Genomic DNA, 12,310 nt, shown 5'->3' with positions numbered 1-12,310 from the left:
CGACAACGCTAAGAAACATCTCTTTCTTTCTGCCTTTCCTGCTGGATGCTGTTTTTTAAGTTGCCTTCTGGAGTTCATTTCTCCAGGAGAGATGGGCTTCAACTTCTAATGCAGAGTATTTTTTTATTTCTGCCAAAAGGCTTCTTCCTGGAATAGTTACTGATGGGCAGTCTCTCTGTGGCAGGGCCACCTTATGTAACAGCTCTGTAGGTAGGAAAACTACAGGTCTAGAAATAAAGGAGACAAATGTAAAACCTTTGCAAAGAGCAGACCTGGGATAAAATCTGTATTGCTAATGCATAGGCACCCAGTGCTGCTTTCTAGTCAAAATAATTCTTGGTGTTGGTAGAGAACATGGTCATTCCATTTTATTCCTCCTTGGAAAAGGGTAGTGCTCTAGATGAATGAGGAAGAATAGGGGGTATGGTTCATACAGACTGCATTTAAATGTCTTCCTGTTGTTATTTATTTCCATTTTAAAATATGATAATAAAAGGGTGCCTGGGTGGCTTAGTCAGTTAAACATCCGACTCTTGGTTTCAGCTCAAGTCGATCTCACAATTTGTGAGTTTGAGCCCCGCATTGGGTTCTGTGCTGACAGAATTGTCTCTCTCCCTCTCTTTCTGCCCCTCCCCCACTTATGCTGTCTCTGTCAAAATAAATAAATAAACTTAAAAAATTTAAAAAATATATAATAAAAGTGAGGACTTACATGCTTTCATTTCTGGAGCTAACTGTCCATTTGCAGGAAATGCAGAGGACAGAGGAACATGTTGAATTGCACCATAAGCATGTATTGACCCAGTCCAGACTATGGAAACTCCATAGCTTCTTCATCAGATATGTTATAAGGAAACAAAAGGAATGAAGGGGAAATTTGGAGATTAAAGAACACTTAAAAGACTAATCTATGGCAAGGGGGATAAAACTATTTAAAAATTATTTCTTGGCTTAAACCACATCATAATTAATGGGATCTTAAAGAGGATTTGATTTGCCTTCTTGTGTTACAGAGAAGGAACATGGAGCCCATGCAGGCAAAGTGATTTGCTTCATGTCTAAACGGGAACAGGTGAGAGAACCATGGTCAGAATCCAAATCCTGACTCATGTGTGAGGCTTCTACTACTTCCCCTGAGTATGATCTTTATCATACATTAATTTTATCTTGAGTTCACTGACATAGATAAAATCATGGTAGAGTTGACTACATATTAGAGATTCTTTGTGTTAATCTGCTCTGTTAATTGCTTTTCAAGCAGACTGGCTCTGGCTTTGTCCTGTGTATAGTGGCTGTAAGCCCAGGAAGTGTAACATTCTCTGACTTATGGATTCACAGAATAAAGTTAGTCTTTTGATTTTTACTTGCTTTGACATTGTGAAGTTAGTTTCATTGTTCAGTACTATTAAAATGCTCTAAAGTTGCAATTAAAGCTATAAAGTAAACTTTACCTGTTATTAAATTTCATTTTTTTCCCCAATAGTTCTGGCACTAATTTAAGTCACTTATTTTCATGTATGTAGCACTTTTTCTTGGAGAATCCATTCTTTAATAGACCAGATGTTTTGAAAAGGGGAACTGTTTGATGTAGGTTGGCATGAAAAATTACCAGCTAAATTCTCAAATTTCTGAATAAAGACGTGTGTATCATTACCATACAAGCAATTTAGCCAACAAGTCCACTTTACTAAAATACATTTTGGGTTAAATTATTCAATATTTCAATCCAGTTTGAGAGAAAATAGATTTTAATGAGGCTATGTAATATGCTATGTTTTGCTACAGTGACATATTTGTCATTGATTATTTGTTCAGTTACAAGTAATTAACAATCCAACTGATGTGCCACAAGAAACACTTAATTTCTTTTGATATTTGTTAAGAAGTTAACAATTCATGCCACTAGTTCACTGGTAATGGTTCTAACAATTATTTGCTGTGAAAATAATAGCATTAACAATTCAGGGTGGAAGATAGAATTGAATGTTATTTATCTTGAGGGTAATAATGTATGTTTTTAACTTCAAGAAGCTGTGCATTTATAATTATACTGGAGCAAGAGGTGTGGAAAATTACAAGCTAAATAAATTCTTGACTTCAAGAAAGCTGTTCTTTCGTTAGGGACCATCAGATAAGGAGAGAGGTTTCCACACCTTAAAATGTCATCACGTTTTCAGTTTTTCCTTCGTCATCCAGATGAGCCCCTCCCAACTCTTAGTGTCACAATGTTCTGTGGAGGCTGCTGCTCCAAGTTAGGCCCTCCTCACATTTCCTTCCTCCCTCCCCAACTCCATCAATGATGAGTGGAAAATGCCTTCCTCGTACTCACCCATGAAAGGAAACTTCAAGTCTTTTTCAAAAAAGGTTGAACATTGATTTTCAGATTTGGAGAGCTCAGGGACTAGTGAAATGAAGAATTTTGGGAGTCCAGTTTAGATCGGCAAACTTTTAATCTTGTCAACCAAGGGCATTGCTACACCATACTGCTATCATCATTTAGAAAAGTAAGGAAATGTTGACACCAAAACTGGAAGATTGTCCATTAGACCCAGAAAGGTAGTTGATGAACATACACATACATTCACACAATTATAGTTATATTTCTTGTTTTGTCTTGGTTAGGTGAAAACTTTGCATTAGATTGGAGTGTGGACAAGCATTTAGAAATCTTGTGTTGAGTAATTTAAGAAAATGATATCTTTAAAAGGTAGTCCTTTTTCAAGTTCTTTAAACAATGTTAAACAACTTGGGGTAGGAGCCTCACTTTAAATCCTCCTTTGCATTGAGACAGGATACATTTGTGATCAAGCGCATCAACCCCGAAGCCAGAATGTCTGCATATGTATGACATTATATATCATGTAAAAGATTTATTATGGGGATTTGGCTCATGTGATTATGGGGGGTGAGAAGTTCCACCATCTGCAGGGGCCAAGCTAGAGACCCAGCAAAGCCCATACTGTAATTCTAGCCAAAACTGAAGACTTAAGAATGAGGGAAATTGGTGGAGTGAATCCCAGTTCAAGGACAGAAAATTATTATCCCTATACAAACAGGCAGGAGTGGAACAAATCCTCCCTTACTCTGATTTTTGTTCTATCCAGGCCCCCCCACACTGAGGAGGGCCACTGACTTTACTGAGTGCATCAGTTCAAATGCTGATTTCATCCAGAAACACCCTCACAGACCCACATAGAAATGATGTTTAATCTGGGTACCCCATGGCCCAATAAATTGACACATAAAATTAACCATCATAAGTATCTTCCAGAATCTGCCAGCTATATAATTTCAAAGAACATGTTTTCAGATTCCATGATGGATTTAGTCCACTTATTAGTTCTTTGGTTTTTCTGTATCTGACATTGCTCAAGAGCAGTGACTTTAAACTCTGAAATGATCTTAAGGTAAAACTCCCTCAAGGTGTTCAAAGCAATGGCTCCTTGGGATATTAGCTAGTATCATGCAAAAAAGGAAAAGAAGAAAGACTTCCACAGTCAATTAGATTAAACACTTATTTACCCTAGGACTTTCAGAGACTTTATGTACTTGTTGCATTATGACTCCCCTGTAAGAGGTTTCCTAAGTTATTTTGAATATAAAACCATTTTTTCCCCAGATTGTCGCATGGAACCAATTCCGATGGGAACAGTTGTTGGGACACGGTGCCTTTGCTTATTCTCAGTTTTAGAGACTGTCGGTTTGTCTGGATGCCCCTAATACAGGATTATTTTCTTTTCAGTCTAACAAAATACTCTGTGAGAGGCAAAATGAATGGGAGGGTCTTTGCCTATCATGAACAACATTGTAGATGATACCAGATTGGGACTGCAAATAATTACTTTCAAGAAAACATTTAAAAATACAGAGTTTGGCCTATGATCACACCATTTGGACTTAAAATGCTATGAAAAGTCTTAACCTTCTCTTTTTGTGTCTGTGTATGTTTTGTGCAGGCACTTATGTGTTTGTGTTGACTGTCACAGACTTTATACATTTTTAATTTATTGATTGATAGTTTATGCATTAAATAATTTATTATTATATATAACATACATAATTTTTACAGAACTGTGCAAATGTGATCCTGGAATATACGTGGGTTTCTACTTTTATTGCAACCTCCCGTACCACACATTTTTGCCTGGCTACCTGCATTCATTTACATATTTTGATGATTAATTATTTACTTAATATATCTTTATTTGATTTTGATATCAAAATATAAAATACATTGGAAACATTTTCATACATTTCAAAGGCCCAAATTAGTTTGCTAAAGTTAGCATTGCCTTGTTTTGTTTTGTTTTGTTTTGTTTTAAGTTAGGTAGAACTCAGCTGAGTGTATCTGTTCCTGGTACCTTTTTCAATAGTGCCTCCTTTTTCCTATGTTAACTTGTTTAGGTTTCTCATTTCTGTATTAATTTTGATGATGAAACTTATTCATTTATGTATGTGTATTTATTATGAGAAGATATGTATATGTGAGAAGTTCTTGCTCTGTCTGCCTTCTCTCAGCACCTCAGCCATGGCTGTAGTTAGATTCATGTGTCTGGTTTGTAAGGAATCCTAATGGGAAAGTGTTTGCTTTGCCACTATGTTGAGTAAGTCATTTCTAAAACCACATGATTGCTTGTGGAAATAAGCAGACTTCAGGGGAGAAATCTAAAGAAGCTCAGGGAGACTTACTAATGCTAAGAAAGCCAGGTGGATTAATGAGGTACTCATTGGAGAATTATAGTTGGGGACAAGGGACTCATTGTAAGAAATGTGAACTAGTTCTGAGAAGTTAGAAGAAGTTTGCCACAAAGTGGGGGTATAATATATTGTTATCATAGTTTAGAAAAAAAGACATGACTCTGAAATCTCTTAGTTAGATTTTGTGTTCCTTGCTGACAATCATGATAAGTAGCATATATTGACTGCTGACTGCACACCAGGATGTGTTCCACATATATTCCATGGGTTAATGCCATTAGGCCTCAAGACAACCTGTGAGACAGAGATTAATACTATCCACAACATGAAATGGAGAGACTGGCACAGAGAGGTCTGTAACTTGCCTAAGTTAACACAGCTGGAACAAGGCAGGGGGGCTGTGAACCCAGATCCCACACCCTTCCTGGTAAGGATTACAGCTTGTTAATCTTTATAAGGGAGTGACTATCCAAGAAAGGATTTGGGGGTATAAATGGCTAAGTGACTGAGCAAATAAGGGAGATAATTGGCTATAATTCTAAGCAGAAAGGGAAAAGTACTCTAATAGGGCTAAAAATGGAGAGTTGTAGGAACAATGACATCTTAACTATGGGACTGTCACTTAGAAGTGGTTTACATTTACACTTTTCAAGATGGCGTGAAGCCCAGTAATATGCCTTTTGCCCAAATTTCTAAGCCCCTATTACTGCTTTTCATTTAGTTCAGATTTCCCAGCATCTTTAATCTTTTCTTGCCTACTGGATAAAAAATGGTCTCAACTCCCCTTAGGGCCATTCGAATGAAATAGTAAAAATGAATATGAAGGTTTGGAAAAGTTGGCTGATAGGATTGTCCTGTTTTGGAGGATCAGTTATTGGTGGTTAATTGCATTTTCTATAGTTGGGTTTAGGCTGATTAGGAGGTGAGGTTTTTAAACTTATAAATAACCCCATCAGAAAGAGTGAATGATGGCACAGCAGAAGGGGAGGAGAAAGACTCCAAGTTCCATTGATTGACTTCTGATGCAGATGGTGTTAGATGTGTGTAGTGACCTTGTCCATAAGAAGAGGTCATTGTGTCTGTCCCACCTGCCACACAGGGTTGATAATGACAGAATTGGAAGGAGAAGAGGCTATTATTTATAAAACTAAAGACGTATAAATAATCTGTATCTTAATAGTTGCAGGGCAGTTAAACAAATTATAATACTATGTCATAGTGGGAACAATTTGCAACCTTATCCAATATGAAAAAATGCTTTAAAACAATGTTAAAAGACCAGAGGTGCAAAAAAAAAAGTTGGACATGAAGTGCAACCACAGGTCTGAAAAGCACATGAATCAAAGTTCTTCCAAGAATGAAATCTGAAAGAACAGCTCACCACAGTATGAATTGTGGTTTCCTTGATGTGGTGGGATATGCATGTGGAGGTGGCTCAGGGATGCATGGGATTCTTTTCCTTCAACTTTTCCATCTTTTCTAAAATTTCTGTAATAATTATGCAAAGTGAGATTCTAAAAAATGAAAGAGCAAATGTATTATGATGGGGAGAATGAATTTTATTTTTAAACCTGTTTCACAAAAGATTTGAAAGCAATAAACTTTTTTTTAAGCAAATAGCTGTGAAATAGCTTTGAAAGTTAAAAAGCTTCTGTTGAGGCAATAAGCAGAACCTTCTATTTGCTGCCACTTCAAGGAGTGGCAATTTGATTTTGTTTAACTGGCATATTGAAAAATCCCCAAGAGAAATCACATTAGGAAGAATGTCCCAGGCACCAAACTTCAGAACTGTGGATTTGAGGTGAATGCTTCAACATAGTAATGATGCTTAATTCATCTCTTTTGACCTTCTGGGAATCGAGGTCTCAGTGATTTAGAGCTGTGCTCAGTAATGTCTGCTGAAGCAGCACCAAAGAGAGATTCATCATCAGACTCACAGAGGCAATGGCCATGCGGGCTCCTGTCTGCTGGGGTCCCTTTAGGAGGATGCAGCCCACCCTGGACCTAGAGATGGGGGAGGAACTACTCCTTCCCACACGGAGCAGAGAGCCTTGGATCTGAAATAAGAGGGATTGAGTCATTCTCAGCTGTAGGGTAACTCTCAGTGTGACCTTGGCCAAGCATTTAACCTCCCTGGGCAATGGTTTGCTCACCTGTAAAATGGGGATGATGACATTTATCCTCTACTTCACAGGTCCTATGAGGAACAAGGTGGGATGAGGGAATGAAAAGATTCTATAAATTTTAAAGGATTCCACAGATGTGCGGAATTGTGGCAATATGTGATGTGCAAGGCATTTTTGAGTTTTGGCTAGCATCCGGGGCCTCTGAGGAAGCTTCTGAGTACATCTATACACCCTGGGCTGAACAAGTAATGACAACGGCAGCAATACCAATAATAGCTAGCATTTGGGGAGTACTGTATGCCAGGCATTCTTCTAAGGACTTTACACGTACCACCTCATTTTAACACTTAAAACAACTTCATGATAAAGTAGGTACCCTGACATAGGTACTATAATTGTCCCCATTTGACAAATGAGGAAGAGGCACAGTGAGGTTAAGTAGCTTGTCCAGGGTCACACAGCTCGCAAATGGAGAAGTAGGACTTGAATCCAAGGAGTCTGACTCTGGGGCCTAATAGAAAGCTGCAGATATTTTTCTCTGACATACAAAGAGGAGGGGTTTGGGATATTTACTAATGTTTATTAGTTGGTTGTCTTAGTTTCTTCTATTCAAGAGCTGCTGATGATCAGGTTTGCTTTTCTTTGAGTGTCTGCAATTAAGAAAATGTGCTGGCAGGCAGTGACCAGGACAAAGTGGATGGTTTCATGACCATGGTTGGAAATGGGTCATGCCTGTAGCTAGGCTGCTTGTGGGAAGGCTTCCTTCTCAGTGTCTCTAGCAGTCAAAGGAAGGAAGTGCTGAATGGAAAAAGACTGATTATGATTACATTACAGGAGTAGTTTCAGGGCCACATTGGGAGGACCTTTAAATTTGACAGGAGAATATTTCTTTATATATAATATATTAATTATAATATATTTATATATATAAAATATATAATTTATATGTAAAGAATACACACACACACACATATATATATATAAAGTTTATTTCTTTATCTTGAGAGCAAGAGAGAATGTGCAGGAGGGCCAGAGAGAGGGAGAGAGAGAGAATCCCAAGCAGGCTTTTCACAGTCAGAACAGAGCCTGAAGCTGGGCTCCATCCCAGTGTGAGATGGTGACCTGAGCTGAAACCAAGAACACTTAACCAACTGAGCCACCCAGGTGCCCCTGTGCCAATTATTATTAAGTCTGATATTCTTACAGGAGTGAGTGCTTTCCAGTAGCTTTGAAAACCATGCTATTATCTAAACCTGGCACAAACCAGCCTAGTTTAAAATATGTGTCAATTGTTTGTGGAATGGGGTTCATGCCTCCTTGAGAAGGGAAGAAATGATTCATTTTAACTTTTCATTATTTTGAGGATCTTCAGCTTGCTTGCTTTCACTTAGTTCCAACATAAATCCATCTCTGCTCCCCATCTATCTTCACGCAGAGCCTCCTTAAGTCTCTTACCATTTAAACTACTTCCCTTTAAATTTCTTTAGGTTACTAGTTCCTTGGTGGCATACACTATCAAAGAGAAGGTAATTGTTGGCTTGTTCCTAGAATGAGTGAGATGTGGGGGGGGGGAGGTTATGTGGTTTTTTGGGGGGTATTTTTGGTTTTGCATTTTTGTGTTGCTTTAGAATGAGTGATATTTGGGGGTGTCTGGATGGCTTAGTCTGTTGAGTGTCTGATTTTGGCTCAGATCATGATTTCACAGTTTGTGGGTTCAAGCCCTGTGTTGGGCTCTGGGCTGACAGTTCAGAGCCTGGACCCTGCTTTGAATTCTGTGTCTCCCTCTCTCTCTTCTCCTCCCCCACTCATGCTCTGTCTCTCTCGAAAATAAAAATAATCATTAAAAAAATGAAAAAAGGAGAATGAGTGATACTTGTAATATTCACAAAGGATACCTCTTCAGGTATCCTTGTGCAGAGAAACACCATTGCCTTTCATCTCCCCCTCTAGTATGTAGGATGTATGATAGCTTTTTGTGCTTTTTTTTTTTGAAGATCATTACTGTATTTGTCAGCAAAGAATAGTTCATATCATTCTAAGTAGAATAAAGTTAACAGTTTTGGATTGGAGACAGGGGTGGATTGAAGAGTCAGTAGGATTTCATTGAGAAAAAAAGAATGCAGCAATTTGAATGGAATGTGCATTCTTTTTTTTCCTTGAAAAATGGGATTTAAACAGAAGGGTTCAACCTATTTCATAGCAACATTCCACTGTGTTTGCTGCTATTTGCTGCTGTGGCTTTGCTTCCACTCTTGCAAAGCCCAATGTTCTCTTCAAATAACTTCCTCTGAGTCCCAGGTACTATGCTCAGATTTTTATTTCACAGCTTCTCTGTGAAATTCCAAACAAACATACTGGCTTGAGCTTCTTTTTTACTGTCTTGGTGGTAACTTCTCACCATCGTTTCTGCTATTCTTTAGTTGTGGTACCTCATGCTCCATCTCTGCTTATACACCCATTACACATTCCCTTTCTCTCTACCTCTATTAGTTTTTTTATTGCTGTGTAATAAATACCAAACTTCCTGGCTCAGAACAACATGCATTTATTATTTCCCAGCTTCGATGGGCACAGCTTCTTTGGATCCTCTGCACAGGTCTTAGAAGGCCGCCATTGTGGTATCAGCTGGGCTGTGTTCTCTTCTGGAGGCTTGGCTAGAGAACAGTCTACTTCCAAGTTCACTCACATTCCTGGCAGAATTTATTTCCTTGTGGCTTCCATCTGGAAGGCCCTGGATTTTTGTTTGCTGTCAGTGGGAGACCATCCTCAGCTCCGAAGGTTAGCTCATGGTTCCTGGAGACTGCCTGCAGTTCTGGAAGCTACGCACAATCTTTTGCCACGTGGGTTTTCCCAGTATGATCTCTTAATTCATCAGGCCATTAAGGACAGCAAGTCTACCAGCAAGATTGAGTCTTAGATTATATAAACACAGTGGATATCCCATCACCTTTGCCATATTATATTGCTTAGAAGCAACTCACAGGCTCTGTTCATACTCAAGTTGAGTCACACAAAGGCATGGCCACCAAGAGATAAGGATTATGGGAATACTGTGGAGTGTGTCCCCCACACTCTCATATATAACTTCTATATCAAACTTCTATTTCACTGCCTTTTTTAAAAAAGTGTTTTAGACTTTCTGTAATTTGGTTTTGCCCTACTTCTCCTAATTTACTTTTCCCTTCTTAATAAATCTACCTGTCATTTCCCTCTCAAAATTTTTTCTTCCCTTTCCATCCCTTCCATGATACAGCATTAATTAAAATAGATACATTTTATTTATTAGCATAGACATAATTTTAAAATCTTGTGTATAAAGCAAAAGTAATTTCCACTGAAATAAAGAGTTATTAACTGTGTTTTGGCTTCTGAATCCTTTTGAGAAGCTAATTAAAGCTATAGAAATTCACTTCCCAGGAATGAGGGACACAGTCTTGTATTGTTTCAGTTATTATTGCTGCACAGCAAACCGCCCATAGCTTCATGTTGTAAAATAACAACCATTTTGTGGTTTCAGGAATCCAGACAGAGCACAGTGAGGATGTCTTGTTTCATGATTCCTGGGGACTCAGTAGGGAAGACTGAAACAGCTAGGGCGACTCAAGTGGTTAGGGACTAGAATTATCTGGAGGCCTCTTCATTCACATGTCTGGTGCCTGGGCAGGGATGACTGGGAAGCTTGACTCAGCTGAGACTGTTGACTGGAGTACTTACACGTGGCCCCTCCACGTGGCTTGGGCTGTTCACAGAGTGGTGGCTGGTTCCAAGAGGGAGAGTGAGGGAGCATATGGAAAGCAAGCCTTCCAAGTGGCCAAGTGAAAGCTGCCTGGCCTTTTGTGATGGTAGCCTAGGAAGGCACATGGCAATGCTTCTGTCCTACTCTATGGCTTGAACGGTCTCAAGCCCACTCAGCTTCAGGAGGTGGGGACATAGACCTCACCTCTCAATGGGAGGCATATAGGAGAATTTGCAGCCATTTAAAAAACACATACAGGGGCATCTGAGTGGCTGAGTCAGTAAAGCGTCTGACTTTGGCTCTGGTTATGATCTCGTGGTTCGTGGGTTTGAGACCCACATTGGGCTCTGTCCTGGCAGCTTGGAGCCTGGAATCTGCTTTGGATTCAGTGTCTCCCTCCCTCTCTGCACCTCCCCAATTCATGCTCTGTCTCTCTGTCAAGAATAAATAAACAATTATGCTGAGCGAAATAAGTCAGGCAGAGAAGGACAAATACCACGTGTTTGCACGTATAGGAGGATTAGGAGGAACTTAATGGAGGACAAGGGGGAGAAGAAGGGGGGAAATAGTGGCGGAGAGGGAGAGAGGCAAACCATGAAAGACTCTTGAATGCTGAGAACAAACTGAGGACTGATGGGTGTGGGGGGGAGGGGTGGATGGACATGGAGGAGGGCACTTGTGGGGATGAGCACTGGGTGTTATATGGAAACCAACTTGACAATAAACTATTTGTAAAAAAAATAAATAAATGAACACTAAAAACTAAAAAGGGCAAATGCTTTAAAAAAAATCCCCACATATATATACAAACACAAACATCCTTAAAGGACTATATTATCCTGAACTCTGAGAACTGAAAGGGATCATAAAAAATGATCTATTTCAGTCATTCACCATGGCTCAACTCATTTTTACAACTGTCCAGTCATCCCATGCCTAGACCACTTCAGGGAGTTTTCTTCTGGTCTCTGTTGTCATCCATTCACACCCCTTTCCAGTCTGTTCTGTTCTTCACTCCGTAGCCACAATACTTGTTCTGAAACACAGATTTGCTCCTGTACATCACCCACCCTCACCTCACCACCTCACTCCGCTCCACTTCAAACCAGATTTTCTAACTTCAGCTCCCTTGGGCTTCTTTGTTTCTGTCAGATAGTTCTAACATTTTTAGACAGTAATGGAGAAAACTCTAGAAGTACCTGTTCTTTCTTTTTTATTTTTACCTTAAAATATGACTTAAGGGTACATAGCCATCTCTGGGGTCATCAGCATCATCAGCACTGTAGAACCATGGAAAGGGGAACCAGAGAATCATCAAGCAGGATATTGTTTCTCTTCCTGAGCATGAAATTTCTAGCTTTCTGATCAGTTATGTTCTTGTCTCTTTTCCTGTGGAGCTTGACATCTTGTGCCCTCTCCCCTTGCCTTTCTGCCTACAGCTTCATACAGGAAATGTGGGTGTGAATAGTCTCCTTTCTCTGTAGATGCTTGTAGTGACACTGGCTCTTGTGAGGTGTCTCTGGTCCTAGGTTGGGTGTGAGTAGTTTTACTTTCAGAAAGAAAGATACCACTGGTGCCATCTTTCCAAACACAAGCAACCTTATTCTTCTGTTGGAGATGACTTAGGGTCCTAAAAACATATTTGCATCAAGATTCACAGTCCTTTCATTTTGCCTTTTGAATTCTTGGATGAGGTTTATGTTGGTGTCATTGGCCATGGCAGGTAGTAACATTCATCTTTGATTTTGTA

General features: G+C 39.3%; 1 protein-coding gene across 4 annotated transcripts in view; it reads left to right on the top strand.

The window, feature by feature from the left end:
- Nucleotides 1-12,310, top strand: part of KIAA1549L (KIAA1549 like) — a 255,126-nt gene that overhangs the window by 122,599 nt on the left and 120,217 nt on the right. The window lies entirely within an intron of this gene.

This window comes from Hyaena hyaena, unplaced genomic scaffold (assembly GCF_003009895.1).
Source record: "Hyaena hyaena isolate Hyena2069 unplaced genomic scaffold, ASM300989v1 scaffold_74, whole genome shotgun sequence".
Lineage (NCBI taxonomy): Eukaryota > Metazoa > Chordata > Mammalia > Carnivora > Hyaenidae > Hyaena > Hyaena hyaena.
Note: the sequence above shows the minus strand (reverse complement) of the source record. Positions and strands in the feature narration are given on the sequence as shown.